The sequence below is a fragment of the Cavia porcellus genome, unplaced genomic scaffold (assembly GCF_034190915.1).
Source record: "Cavia porcellus strain 051 isolate PalLab524CR breed Dunkin Hartley unplaced genomic scaffold, mCavPor4.1 scaffold_20, whole genome shotgun sequence".
NCBI classification, from domain to species: Eukaryota; Metazoa; Chordata; class Mammalia; order Rodentia; family Caviidae; genus Cavia; species Cavia porcellus.
The window spans coordinates 66891345-66907218 of record NW_026947503.1 but is presented as its reverse complement, the minus strand read 5'-3'; positions in this window follow the sequence as shown (position 1 = coordinate 66907218).

Below are 15874 nucleotides of genomic sequence, written 5' to 3'. Positions count from 1 at the left end.
AGAGGGAGGGGAGCTCATGCAGATTCAGATCTACTCACAGGCTTCTGGGGCATGGAAGGTGAGCAGCTGAGGTTGGTCACACAGCGGACCAAGGAGCACCCCTACTAGCCAAGTGTGCTCACACCTGTAACCCCACCAATGTAGGAGGCTGAGGCAAGAGGATCACAAGAGCAAACCCAGCCTGGGTAAATTAGACCCTGTCTCAAAATCAAATATAAAAAGAACTGGAGATGTAGCTCAATGTGAAGGCCCTGGGTTCAACCCTCAAGGCCACAAAATAAATAAAAAAAAACACAATGCACACAAGAGGCTGGCCTAGATCCCAGGTCTCAGAACACTACAATGGAGTCAAGGAAGCCTCTACCCTTCTTGACCTGATAGAGGGCACAAGATGCAAGACCACACTGATCACCCCAATGGTACCTAGGCCTGCCAGTCTGCTGGACCCTACAGCAGAGGTATGTGGGCCATCAGTTATAGATGCCTTTGCCCCAGGCTCACACAACATTGGACCAGCCTTGGCAGGAGGTAACAGTGATGACAGGAAGACCATTGGTACAAGAAAGAGGGAGGGCACACCCACCCCCAGACATGGGGCCACAGAAAGGAGGGGTGTAAAGGTAACATGGGAAGACTGCTGCTCTTGGGACATGGACAGGGGACTCTAGGTCTTACTTGTGACTCTGGGCTGGCTTGAGCCAGGGCCAGCCTCAAAAAACCAAACTGCTCCATAAAACAGAGAAAAGAGTTGGAAAGAGGGAGACATAGGCAAGATTACCCCAAAATGAAGACAATCTATGATATCTAAAGATTCAGAACCACATTTCCAACAACAGTGGCAACTAACATTGATGGTACACTTCCTGTGTGTCAGGCCAGCTTTAAATATTTATGCTAAGTCACTCTCCCTGAATAAGTAAGTGCCACCTGTGGGAGGAGAGGCCAGGGAACTGGGCCGTGCCACCAGGACCGCTGCCGTGTCTCGTCCGCCCTGTGCCCTGGCAACGCTGCAGCAGCCCCTCACGGCCAGGAACCCCCCACGGCCTGGGGCCGCCTATTCATCTTGGCACAGAAATTGTTGGGGGGGCTGGGGGAGGGGCAGCTGCTATCTTTTGAGACAGAAAGATGCAGGACAGCATTTCATATGTAACCACTTGAATGTTTTGCTGTTTTTAGAATTCAGAACCCTGGTTGGGGTGCCTGGGAGGTGGGTAAGAAGAGCTTCCATTTGTTTGGTAGTGGGTGGTGGTGCCGGTCGCAGCTGCTGGCACATTTGTAGCAACCAGCCCAGTCTGTGCTGCCTGGGTGCTTCCTTGGAGAGGGGATTGTGCCCCGGGTCTCATGCTTTTCCATCCCTGGCCAGTGTCTTCCAACTGAGCCCTCTTCTTCCCTGCCCTGCCCCATTCCCATGCAGCTGGCCAGGGCCAGTACCCATGTTTAACCCAACTCATCTATCATTTCAACAAACCTCCGTTTACTATGCAGCACCCAGGCAAAACCTGCTCCACAAATCCAACTTGTATATTTGGCAGATTAAACTTGACATTATTGTAAAAAAAATTATGCTAAAAGAGCTGAAGGGATAGAGAATAATGAATGAATAACCGTATTTCACAAAGGAGAAAAGCAAGGCTTGACAAGATCATGCACCCCACTCAAGGCCATTCAGCTCCTTCAAGGTCACAAAGCTGCAGAGAGGCAGAAAAGACTTGGACTCCAGGATCTTCAGTCGTGAGGCCCTTCATTACCAGAATATATCAGAGTTATTTCATTTTTACTCAGATTTGGACAGAACGTGGAGCCACAGGCCAGATGTAAGAGCTCCCAGCAGTCAGATTTCCTGTTGCTGGGTCACGATACATAACATCCACAACTTCAGGGAGGAGAGGTTTACTGTGGCTCACAGTTTCAGGTGATCCAGTCCACACTGGCCTGATGTTCTGCAGGGCAGAGCATCACAGCAGAAGGGTAGTGACGGAGTAAGCTGCTTAGTTCACAGTGGCCAGAAAGCAAGGATGCTTTGCTAATCCGTTCAGTGACTGTCAAGCCAATCAGTTTGACACAATCACATTTTTTAAAATTTTTTTTAATTTAAGAAAAAAAATAGCAAAAGGGTACAAGTTATACAGAATTTCAGAAAACATAAACAGTAGGAAATCACTAGTTAATAGATTACATATTGTTAACTTAGAAATAGTTGTTCAAGTTACAAAATTAAAGCATATAAAGTGGACATTCCAACAGTGAGACTGCAGTTTAGTTCAATGATCCAACAAAACTCAGTAATATGGTTATCTATCTTATACACTTAAATATACATGCAGTTATATTCTTTAGAGCACTTTCTTTTCCTTTCATTTGTACACTGACAATTACACATTTTGGATTTTATTACTCCCACAGTTCTTATTATTTTTTTTTGAAGACAGTAAAACCAAATTACACAATCACATTTAATAATGCAAATTCCTATCATTCTAAATCTAGCACGCAGCCATCTGGCAGTGACAAGCAGTTAGCTAGTCTAAGAACATTCTGAGGTACCCATGAAGAGTTCAGAGTTGTGGTCAGGCAACATCAGGGGACATGAGTTACAAGGGTTCAGAATGTTATATTGTGTAGATCAGTCATCATGGGGATTCTCTGCAAATGACACAGAATCACAAGAAAATTAAAAGATGCAGGGTTTGTTAATGAGGAGACCCTTTTGCTCTGGACATTGTATAAAGGTGATGGGAATCTCATTAGTGCGTCACTTAGAATGAACAAGACAGGACATTCATGCATGCCCGCCCAGCAGCAGCCCTGTCACACCGTAGAGAACAGCTCAGTGGGTCTTTTCACCTCCACTTGTGATGAACCTTTTCCTTGTTTCCACACAAAACTGGCCAGTCAGCTCCTCTCTGGATTCACAGAAAATATGAAGGGAAAATACAACAATTCCTTAGGAAATAAAACCAGTTGTTATATTGAGTTGCTCTAAAATCTGTTTTCCACCACTATAGAAGCCATTTTAAAACTTCAAGCAGGCCATTTGTGGACTGCAGGGAGAGACAACCAGGAATGACCAGGAAGCGACACTCTCCTGGAAACCAGCAACATGTGCGGCCCACTGCCAGAGGGGGAACAGCCAGACCCAAGCCTCTCTCCGGGAGTCAGCGCCAGTCATACACTGCAGGGGTAGACAACCAGGCCTCACCAGGAAGGAGGTGATCCCTCCCTGGAAACCGTATCATTTTCATTGTTTTGTTGGGTTGGGGTTTATTCTCTTTTGTTTTGTTTGATTATGTGAAATCTGATGGCATGAGCAGCTATTTAAAAGACAGTAAGACGTATTATGGTAGCAATTTTGGATTTACTATTGACCTGTTTTGAAGTTCTTTATTGCATTCATTGTCTTGTTTTTATTGTTTCTATTCTATTCTGTTCTGTTCGATTTATGTCCAAAGGTATCTGCAGCTATTTTGAAGACAGCAAAAGGCATTATGGTAACTATTGTTGATTTCGTATTGTTTTAAAGTCATGTGCCATTTATACTGGTTTATTTTGATTGATTTTATTCTGTTTTATTTTCCTTGATTTCATCCTCTTTAAAATAAAAATTTTTTAAAACCTTCAAGCATATGAGAAAACAATCTTGGAATATCCTTAATGGCAGGGTCAGCCGGAAATGAAAATTATCTCGTATGGAAGACGAGGATCTTCTCACACATCCACTGCCATTCTTTAAGGTCAGGGCAAAGAAATAAACTAAAGAGTTTCTTCCTCTGTTGCCAATGACAAGAGTAGCGAGAGTTTGTGGTCTGCAGCCTCATTGTAAGGCGTCAGTGGTGACCAGGACTGCTTACTCCCACTTCCGGCTGGCTCCTCTTGTTCTCGGAGGAGAAAGGCACCTGAGCTTGGAAGTGGGCAGGGAGAAGAGGAGGCCTGGGTCTAGCTGGGGGCCAGAAGCTCCACTCGTGCCCAAGCCCTTCAGCCAGAGCCAGGACTGTGGGAAGTGGTTTCCTGGGGTTGCCATGACAAGTTACCGCAACCAGCTTGACCAGAGCAGCTGAGGTTCGTTCCTCTGCTTTTCTGCAGGACAGAAACCCAAACCCAGGGTACTGGTGGCTTGCTTCAGCTGGGAGCACCAAGGAATCTGGTGGCTCTCCAGTGATCCAGTGGCTCCCAGTGATCCTTGAACATGCCTGGCTTCTGGTCACACTCCTTTACCCTCTGCCTCACCCCCCATGTGTCTGCTGCAGGCCTCTTTCTCCTTTCTCTTGCAAGAATCTCTTTGGATAGAGGACCACCCCAAATCCCCATCCATCCCATTCCTAGACCCACAAATTGGTTACCTCCTCAAAGACCCTATTTTCAATTAATGTTATGTTCACAGATGCTAGGGCCCAGGATGTGGACCTTTGGGGACACTGAGCACTCAATGCAGCCCACTCCTCCACTGTGAAGTTCAGTAGCTCTTGTCCCTAGAGATGATGGCTTTGAGGCTTAGTGGGGAAGCAGCAGGGGCAGCGATGAGGGGAACTTCCATCTGCTGTGGTTGCCACAGCACAATACTGAGAATCAGTGGCCTAATCAGCAGAACTCTATCTCTCCCCATTCTGATTGCTGGAAGTCCAAGATCAAGGTATTGGGGGCTGGCTCCCCCTGGCATCTCCTTGGTTTGCAGCAGAGGCTCCTCCCTGTGTCCTCACATGGCTGTCCCTCTGCATGTGGTTGTGTCCTGATCTCTTCTAATAGGGACACCAGTGGCATTGAATCAGAGCCCAGTATCTTCTTTAAATCCTTGTGTCCCAATGTGGTCTCAGTCTGATTATGGGACTCAGGATTCCAACACATTAATGGGGGAGGGCCACACAGGTCAGATAACTAACAGCAGAAGCAATGACACAGATCCAGGACTGAGCAAGGCATAGTGAATGGAGCTCGGCATGGGATGCCCACCCAAGGGTTGGAAGGCACACATGTGGGGTGGACAGTGGTCCCTGGAGTCTGTCTCCCTGCTGACTGTGGACTGGCCCCAGAAGTAGCACAGCATCACAGGAGGCCTGGGGACATGCTGGAGGTATGTCCTGGGCTCATGTACCCCGCTCTCCACAGATACTCTAGGCACCTATGGTTTGCTGCCATCAGGCATCGTAGCCAGCCCTGCAGGGCTTGTGGGGGGTGGTGGTGGGCACAGGGTTGGCAAACCTAGCATCAGGTGCCACGTCCTGAGCAGCTCTTGATGTTCCAGGGTGAGGACAGTGAGAGGAAGGAGAAATAAGGACAAGCATAGGAGTACAGAAAATTGAGGTCATGTGGAGCCCGCTTTCCTGATGGGAAGAAAGGAAGAAGGAGGAGGAGGAAGCACAGGAGAAGGAAAGAGTGATCCAAAGAAGCTGCAGTACATTTATTTATACACTTTGAAGGCTGAGTATCAGGTGAAACCCTTCTGCCTAATAGCTTATCCATGAGCTTGTCTCAGGCACTCTGTGTTCTTGAGGCTGGCCTTGCTCTGGCCCCAAACGTGATCAATCTCTAGCTTCAGCCACTCCCCACACTCAAAGTTGTCCCAGGTCAGTGTCTCAACCACCTCCATACCTGGTCCCCACCTATCCTGGGCCAGCAGTGTCCCAGCTGGATCCTGAGGGTCAGCCTCTCACCAGCCTCAGTCTCCACCTCAGCTTGCAAGCCCTCTAAGGGCCGCAAGATCAGCGCTCACCTGTGCTGCTCACAGCCTCTCCCTGCTGCCCCTGTGCCTGAGTTACTCCTGAGTGCACTACCTTCCTGGGCACAAATCACAAGTCACAACTTGGAGTTTCGTTCCCGGTAAGTGTGGAAGCCCTTGTGGTGTGGGCCCAGCTAGAGCACCAGGCACAGGTGTGATGAACCCATACCACTCAGCCCACACAGTCTCATCTGGCAGAAAAACTCAGTCAGCACAGGGCCTTGAGGATCACCACAGACTCAGTACAAGTGCAGTCTCAGGGAGCAGATGGAACAGACCATGACCAGCTGCCTGGCACCCTGGGCAGCTGGCCATAGAACTGCTAGAGACTGAAGCCACCAGGATGGCTTCTCTGTCCTGGGGCAGTGCCATGGCTGTAACCAAGGAAGGGGGAGGTGGTGGCAGGGCAGAAGCTGCCACAGAGGCTGTTCTTGCTGTTAGATTCTCCCTCCCTTTTCCCCCTTTAACCCTCCCTCTAGATCTCTCTGCAACTTCTCCTTTAGAAAATGACCCTTCAGTGCCCAGACTTGTTCACTTGTCCTCCATGACCAAAGAGCACTGTGAGGACTAAACTGTGTAAGGGTTAAGGTGCTGACCACAGTGCTCTCTGGCTGTGTTGGAAAACTTCATATCCACGACCTCTGAAGGTGAGACAAGATCGAAACCAGGGACATTTGTCTCTTGCTCCAATTCCAGGGCAATAACTGCCAATCTTAGAGATAAGACGGTTCTCTTAATCAGCAGTCTTACTACTGAGAATGTCTTTGTTCTAACTACTGAAGGCTTTGTTCAGCTTTCCACCTTTGCCTCAGCTATTGCTTTCACTTCCCTCCACAGCCCCCAAATTTGTTGAAAATCCATTAAATACTAGCAGTGCAGAGAAGACTTTGTTTTAGCTCCAGGAGAATTCTAACATTCCAGGGCCCCAAAATCATACTACTTTTCTCTTTTATTTAAGCCTTCACCATATGCTCATTTTGAGAGATCAGAAAACTGATTAGTTCCCAATAGAGAGCCTGTTAGTCCAGTGGCCTTTTGCTGGCTAGCCAGTCTCTTCCCCACTGAGCAGTCCTGAGCAAGAGTGTGTCAGGCTTCAAGGTTGGCCAAAGCAAGCCACACCGTCCTAGAGAAGGAGGGAACAGGAGCCGTGCTGAGGATGGGTCACTGGAGCAGAATCCTCCTCTTCTCCCCATGCTGTGGAATTGATGCTAAATCACTGTGGCTCAGGATCGAAGCTGCACTCTCTTCCTCCTTGATGTCATTTCCTTGTGTTTGGTGTTCAGACAGAACATCACGTTCCACGACTCTGTGCAACATCCTCATCACCCCTCTCCATCCCTCTCCATCCCAGCCCCTGGCCCATGTTAAAACAAAGCAAAACAACCTCTCCAAGCATGTTATGCTCCTAAGCTGTCCACAGCAGGCAGGTCAAGTGCTTTCTGCACAAGGACTGAGACGAATTGCCCCATCCCACATGCCTACCTTGGGAGTGGGAGTCACCAGTGCTGTCAGATGAGTAGGTTCGGGAGGCCACATGGCTTCCCAGGGTGGGCCCCAAAAGGGAGACGCAGACCCTCCCTCCTGAGACAGCATGGACTTCTGCCTTTTGTTCCTTCCCATGCTTTCCTCTCATCTTGTCACCAAGTGAATTCCTTAGGTCCTGTGGGGAAAGCAAAGACCCAGGGGCGCCATCGCATCTCAGCCCCCAGGTACACACAGATTCCCCATCCTCTTTGTCAGGGGACCCAGGGGGTGCTTGGAAGGGGTCAATATGTGACACAACACTAAGCGCATTGGTCAAGTTTCCCCACACACGTTTCCAGCAACACATACATTGCCACCCTCATTGGCTGGGACAGTGCTGCGGAATTCCCAAGGCAGAGTCCTTGGAGGACACTTCTGGAGGATGGAGACAGCCATAAGGAGCAGCAGAAGCCAAGCCAAACAGGCTCCCACAAGGCCTGCACTGTGTGCCCAAAGTTTCTCTCGTGCCACACATTAAGGGTCCCTGTTCAAAGCGCTGCAGTGTTGGGCCAGCAGGTGGCTGTTGCCCAGTGCTGTCCCAAGTGTCTCTATGTAAGCCACCTGCATGCTGAGGAGCCACAGGAAGTACCCTGGGCACCAGACTCTCCAGCCACCAGCAGGGCTCTGGACAGCTATTACACTGGCCTTTCAAAAGAGCTCCTGGGGATGCCAGTCACCAGAGACTACTGTCACGCCACATGCACACATGCACACATGCAGTCTTGCTGAAGGATATGGCCACACACAAGCCCTGTGCTCACACAGTCTTTGTGCCCCCGTCATGCAACATCAGATGCCCCTGTGTGCAATCAGGTGCCCAGACATCACCTTAGTACAGAGTACCAAGGCAGGAGCCAAGGCAGGAGCCGGTGCAGATCCCAACTCAACCACCAACCAGCAGGCCACGGCGGGCAGCCTGAGCTCGCCACAGCACAGGGTGTGGCAACACTTGATAGCTCCCAGCTGCACCAGTCAACTGTCTGGGACCAGGGGGCCATCTCAGGCACCTCAGGAGAGAAGCCCAAGGGCTAGGGTTAAGGGGGTTAAGGTAGGGTTAAGGGTAGGGTTAGGGTTAGGGTTATGGGTCAGGGAGATCTTACAACCTCAGTAGACCTGTGGAAAAGTTTGCCTTATTCCATGTGCAGCCCATTAATCCAAAAATCTTGATTTCCTTTTTATTTAAAGTGTTTTAAATTTTTTTTATTGCTGCATGTTGCAGGGCATAATGGTATATCCCGGGTGAACAGTTTTTACAGGTGCGTGGGATCTCAGTTCTCTTTACGTCCACCTCCTTCTTTAGCACCTCCACACTGAGCTTCATGGGCACTGAAAATAAGATCATGAACAAGCCCGAGTGAACCCTCTGAGGCTCAAATTCAGAAGCGGTAAATAAGCCATGCAGGGCCTCCTTCACCAGGATCACTTGTCCTCTTTGGAGATGGCCCTGACTCCATATTAGCAGCCAGAGGTGGCTCCATCTCGACACCCCACCTCTCCAGCATGGCAGCCCCCTCGTGCTGTGTGGGGAGATGGTGTCGGTGGGAAGGAGGCACTTGGCTTTGCACTCTTAGGCCAGCTGTTTCCGAGGTCTGAAGATCACAGGGCTTTTGTGGGGCTCAGGCCTTTGGGGCCCTGCCGTGTCTGACGCCTGAGTGTGTGGCCTGTCGTGCACTGCCCGCCTCCCTGGCTGCAGCCGGGGGTGCTAGCTGTGTGTGAGCCTTGGGTGCTGTGATGTGAGGCAGCTTCCTACAGACAGCAGTGGCATTGCTGCATGGAACATATGGAGTCCATTTGTGTTCTGGAGGGTCTGCAAGCCACTCGATGTCAGGCCAGCAGGGACCATGAGTGCCCAAAACAGCCATGACAAGTTCAACTTTAGGTCTTGACCCTGAGTGCCTCAACTTACCTTGCAGGCCTTGCACTTTCCTTTGTCTAACAAGGAAAGAGGATTAAGGGTTTTCTGTCCTGCTGCATCTGGGAAGCTTTTCTCTTTTTCCTTTTTTAGGACTCACCCCTTTAATCATAAAACCCACAATATAATTACAAAGTTGAAACTCTGATTATTAAGTGGCCACCTCTGGAGGTAGCACTTTGATGCTTTCTGATGCTGTGGTTACAGGTGTGAGTTTCTCAGGCAACCCCAGAACACAAGAAAGAATATAGCCATGCGTGTTTGCACAGGCATGTGCCCTGCTGGGTGAAATCTCTTCTTGTACACATGCTGGCCTGGCTGGCCACACTTTAAGCACATTCTAGATATCTTAGAACTGCTCTTATTAGTATGAAAGCCAGGAATGTGAATGGTTTTTACCAGTGAGTTGTGTGTTTACACTAACTGTTCCTAATGGCAAGCAACATGTGCAGTTTTTGAAATGTCAGATAAATATTCCAATAAAATGGAAGAACTGCACTGCAAATTGTACTGTCTCCAGGATGTGAGGTCTGCTGGATCTGCCTGGCACCCGCCTTGTGCCCGTCACCCATGTCAGTGCTGTGCCCAGGCCCATGGGAGTTCCAGAGCCACAAAGACTTGCATAGATGTAAGGTTTCTTTTTTTCTTCTGAAGAAGCAAAGCTATGGGGGCAAGGAGGAGGAGGCAAGCTGATCTTTTGAGATTCTAGCTAGAATGAAATATGAAAATACATTACTGTATTCTAATGCAAAGACTGACTTCAATTTATTTTCCAATCCTAATAACGAAATCCATATTCAGAGGGTCAGTCTTGAGACTTGAGCAAAGTCCATTCTGGGCATTGACAGGATCAGTGGGACCAGAGGCAGGTGGCTTTGGACTTACAGGGAGGGTCTCAGGTTGGTACGAGGAGAGTTTCCCATAGCCATCACAGGAAGCACGTACTGCAGCCTGGTGTCCTAACAGTGTCTGACTTGGTCCTCTGCCCGGTCCTCCTGATGGAGGCAGAAGGTCCAAAAGTGCTCTGAAGCAAATCGAGCCTGTGACCAGCTCAGCTGCCCTCTGACTATCTCTCCCAGTGGGGTCTCCTGGCAGGGTTATGTGCTTTGCATGGGTGTACCTCCCAGAGAACCCTCAGCTCTCTCCACTCTGTTTCCTCTGACTATATTCTTGGTCCCCAGCATGTGGCCCTTGCCCACTGAATAACTGCATAGCTGCTATCCTCTGCCAAGAACATCAACCAAAGCCACCCTGCCTCAGCTATCCCAGCTCACTGTGAAATTAGCAGAATACATGCATAGTCCTTTTGTCAAAAGTCTGAAACTCACAAAGCACTGAAAAACCAAAGATACTCAGCCTTCAGCAGCAGCAAAGCATAACCTGAACTGTCAGGACCCTAGAGAGTCTGTGTGTGTAGCGTACTGTCTTACTGTAAACATCAACAATTCTTGGATGCATTGTTGTGTGCGATTGCTGGGAGCAGCCCCAAGCCTGGTAGGAGGTTTTATGTAAAATATGACATTTGCATCCCACTGCCTTTCTAAAAGTCAAATGTCCTAAAGCACACATGGCCCTGGGGCTGACAAACCCTGCAGCTGGGGCATTGCAAGTGTTCTGCTACTAAGTATTTCCCATCAAATTAATCATCAGTGCTCACGGAGCAAAAAAGTCCCACTGACATCCCGCTGTCAAAGACTGGCTTTGTTTGCTGGGATTTGGGCCAGAAGATGCTGTAGAAGGGTTCAGAGCAGAACAGAGGCAGGACCCGGGGGCTGCCGAAGTTTCTCTTGCGTTTTCCTCTCCTTGATAGACTGACCTGGACGTGATGGGAGAAGCTGCTGGTTGGGAATGCAGATTCCGAGGGTGTGGGGAGCAGAGTGACATCGGGGCAGCATCAGGACCCTGGAGGAATCCGGCAGGACCAAGGTCTGGGGACACCGGGGTTCGATATACGGCCAGGGCCAATGTTCAGAACACAGCACACAGCTCAGGAAACTGCCAAGAGGAGCAGCATCAGGACACTCCAGCAGGAGAACATTGGCTGGGTGCCCCTCGGGCAGCACAGGCAGGAGTCTCACACCACACATGACAACTTTTAGCCCACACCATTCAGCTCCATCTCACCATCTGGTGATCACTAAGTCCACTCCCGTGATCATCTCCCTCCTGGGGGTCATTCCTGCCACCTAACAGCTGCAGGATCCAAGTAAGTGCCTGAGGGCCCAGGTGCCTGCACAACCAACACCCAGGCCCAGATCCTCCGGTTATGGAGGTACCAGATCCTCCATTTGTGGAGGTGCTGCATAGGATGTCAAGTGTCCTCATTTGGGGTTGCATCTGTGTCCCTCATAGAGATCCCTTTTCGTCTCTGAACAGTATCTCTGTAAGATTGGGCTCTGTCCTGCTACAGACACGTTGGCTTAATTCCACTTGGCATGCCCCATCCAGAGCCTGCCCCCAGTATGCTCCTCTGGATCCTCTAGGCTGTCCTGGGAACTACAGTTTCCAGTGTCACCCAGTCTATGGTACCCTTGCTGTGCTTTTTACAATAGTGGTTTCCTGTCTCTAAGAAACCAGTTGAGCGTGTATCTTATCCTGGTTCCTGCACAGCCCTGTTTAGCACATATATTGCACCCAGCGCCACCCACTTCCTCTCCCCACTGGGACACGCCTACCCTGCCCTGCTGGCTGAAGCCCATCACAGGTCATCCCCCTTTGGAAGCAGATGCTGTAAGGGAGCAGGGCGGGGTTGGGGGAGGGTTCTATGTCAAAACTCAAGTCCTAACTCTTGTCTCTAACCCCAAAGTACACGCAAGATTCCAAGTCAAAGTTCTCTTGACTTGAGAGAGAAGAGACAAAGAAAAACCTCTTGCAAGGATTATAACAGCTCTTACCTATTTTAAAATTGGCCTCTACTGACCGCTAAGAGTGACCCCTTCACAGAAAGCGATTGGTGCCTCCAAGCCAATGGTGCCAACACATTTTTTGAGAGAATCCACAACATCCCTAGGCATTCAGATTTCCTTAGCATTCTCATACTTTTTTACATTTTCACTTGGGGGAGAGAGTCACATATTAGGGCATATCTTGCTTAGGTCCCTATTTTTCTGTTGTCCTACTAACAAACCAAAGAAACACCAGGCGGACTTGGAGAGCACCCATTTATTATTACTGAACAGTCAATAATACTTCTCCTTTTTGTTTTTTCATTTTCCTTGGATATCTAATTCCTAGATTTTTCCTCCTATCTTATTACAAGCCATCAATAAATACTTTAAAAACTTGCTTTTAAAAAAAATTGTCCACTTGCACAAAGTAAAATGGAAAACTATCAAGGTGATCATTTGAGGTTGTTACTTAGAAAAGACATTTATTAGTCAGGTGAGGAGGAGGTATGCTGTCACAACAAACAACTCCCTAAGCACACAGCCTTCTCTAAATGATGGTTCATTTCTTAACTGCAAATCTCCCGATAGATCCAGGCAGCTCTCCAGCACACCGAGCCCCAGGCAATGGCTGCAACCTCCCGGCAAACAGCCGGGCAGCCATTGACTGCTGTTCTCCCACTCAATTACATGCACAGCTCAGAAGGAGCCCGCCCTCTCCCCAAGACCACTGGCTTAAGCCACCTCATGAGTACTGTCTGGAACTGTCACCCGTACCATGTCACCCACACCATGACTCCCAAACTCAGTGGCTTGAAGCAGCCAGTCCTTATAAAATGGTCCCCAATTTGAGACGGTTCTGTGTCTTGTCTTTACGATGGTGAGAAAGACACACACTCTCAGTATAAACCAAATTTCAAATTTTGAAGTTGGGTGGTTTCCCAGCCTAATAGTATGTAGTCTGATCCTCTCAGAATGCTGGGCCTCCACAGCCCGCTGGAGCTGGTAGTCGGCTTTGTGATCCCAGATGAAACACCCAGCGCGCTACCATGCACCACATAGATCAGAACCCCTAATGCCCTTGGTGTCCTGAGGGACAGAAATATTCAGACATTGGTGAAGGCGTCCTGTGATCCACCTGAGCTTACCCACCAGGTGACTTCCAGGAGAGCCCTAGGAGAGCTTCAGGCTAGGGCTGGCCACCCAGAAGCCCAAATCCACCCCTTCCAGGAGGGGCAGGAAGGCTGGGGACCAGCTCCAGGAGAACTTTGGAAATACTGACTGGGTGTACACCCCACCCTGCCACCATCTTCCCTGAACCCTGCATCTGGCTGATCACCTACCTTTACACTGCACCCCCAACACACAGAACGCACACCCCTGAACTCTGTGAGCCATAACAGCAAAACACCAAGCCGCCAGGAAGCTGAGTCAGGCACTTGCAATGTGTACTTGCAGGGCAGTCCCAGGGGACTGAGCTACTACCAGGTGTCAGGTTGAATGATATCACAGGATGCAGAGCTGATGGGTGAAGATTTGGAGCCTTGGTTGTTGATGTGGGAAGATCCCGAGTACCTGAAGTCAGCGCTGTTGCAGGGAACAAACCTGTTTCCCTTCACATGTGCCATGTGCCCGGTTTGGGGCTGCTGGCCTTCATGTGAATCTGAAAAAAATGTTCGTTCATCTCCTTTGTGACCTGCAACTGCCCACTCTGTCTCAACCAAATGACCCATCATAGTTTGTGGCATAGGTAAAGAGAGTTTTTCATCCTGGTGATCGAGGAGGAACAGAAGAGGCGGGGCATCAGGTGATGTGCTCACAGGAAGCAATGTAGCACATCTTCTAACACTTAAGCACATGTGGCCTTGCCTGCCTGCCCACTGAGGGTCATTTGAAAGAATGCAGCAAAGGGAAACAAAACGTTCCAGCACTTTGTTGTGTCTCAGTGATGCCTCTCTCCCAGGGTAGAGCCTGGAGCAGGCATTAGTCCCGTTAGAGCAGAAGTACTTTCCTCTACCAGCGGCCTGAAATAGACCCTCCAGTGCCAGCCTGGGAGGAAGGCAAGTGGCTTGGTCCACCCCTGGAAGGCCAAGCCACCTCCGCCTTCATTTTGCCCCACTCATGGGGAAGCCCATGGTGCCACGTGTGTGTGTCTTCTGTCCCAGGCAAGGCTACCAGAGAATCTCTGGTTTCTAAACAAGTTGCACTTCAAAGCTAAGCATGGCAGTGACCCCAGCAATCAGGAACCTAAGGCCAGAGGACTCCAGTGAATTTGAGGCCTGCTGGGGTTGCACAGACAGTCCTTGTCTCAAAAGACAAGAGCTTCATTTCTAGTGGTGCCGAGGTCTACTCCTGATCCTTCTCCAGTACTAGGGTGCTGTTTGGCAAAGAGCCTTAAAGTGACGACCCAGCAGCCAGACCAGAGCCAAGGGGACAGGACTCCTCCCCAGGGCGCGGTCTCAAGGTAAGTTGAATTAGCTTCTGACAGCTGTGACAGTGGACTCCGCTGGGGTCAGAGCTCCATAACAGACTGCAACGGCCTAAGAGACTAACTTGCTGTATTCCCCAGACAGCATTCTTGCACCCACTGCCCAACACCCCAGTCCTTTGCTACAGATAAATTCTCCTTGCCTGCAGACAGGTTCAAGTCACGATTGGAGCCATCCCATGCTGAGACAGCCAGGCCTTTCATTTGAGGGAAAAGAAGGATTCTTTCCAAACAGAGGTTACCAAATTTGCATAGAGCCCAAATTGAAAAAAATTTTGTACTGGGGATCAAATCCAGAGCCTTCACATTCAGCTGCATCCCAGCCCTCTTTTACACTCCTTTTAATTTTTTAAAGTTTGAGATAGGGTCTTACTAAGTCACTAAGTTTCGATCCTTTCGTCTCAGCCTCCCAGAGAGTAGCTGTTCACCACCATGCCCAGCTTGAATGATCAATTCGCATTCTTTCCTAAATGATTTTAAGGTACGTTTTTTAAAAACAATAGTACCAAAATTTAACTTTAAAAATAAAATGAAGGAGAAGAAAAAACCCAAAGCATGCAGGTTTTGTGCTTCCAGAAGTCCTGAAAGGTTCCTCAAGGCTGCAGCCCAGACAAAGTAGGGCCAGTTGGATGGACAGGGACTACAGCCCTCTGGGCGTGGCCCAAAGGGACCCCTGAACAGCCTGCCTGTCTCTGAAAGGACCCGGGCTGACACAGCAGGACAGTCTGGCTAGACCTGATCTGCCCTAGGCAACTTGGCCCAGCACTCCTGCCTTTCAGCTTTCTCATTAAGCCATTTCTCACCTGGACAGCAGTGAGCAGAGAAGGTGGGAAGGCCAGCTCTTTCATGAAGGTTGCGGGGGCCACTGAGGAGTGCAGGGCCGCTGGGTTAGGGTGAGCCAGTGGAGACACTGTATTCCAGTCCAGTGTATGCTGCTGGGAACACATGGGTTAGGGCAGGTGCACCAGACTGCTTCCCTCACCCACCCCGGTGGTAAATTCCCTAATTACAGGTCACAGCGTGGGCGTCCCTTTGAAGTGAAGAACTCTCTTGTTCCTGCAGGGGATACAATTTGGCTGAGATACCAAATGCAGATAGTAAAAATTTAATTAACAAATCAAAGCCTTTATCTGCAGCTTTTCGAACCGTGGCCAACAGTTTTCTTCCATCTCAAGAGCTCAGGAAAGCAGCCCTTTTGTAGTGCAGAGGACTTCCAGATAAGGCTGGGGGCAGGGACCAGGCTGGGCTGCTCTGTTAACCCTTACTCTTCCTGAGGACAGCCAGGCTCGGATGTCAGGTCTCTGTGGGTTCCACAAACAGATGCAGCCCAGGACCAGGGCCTAAGCCAGCCCAGA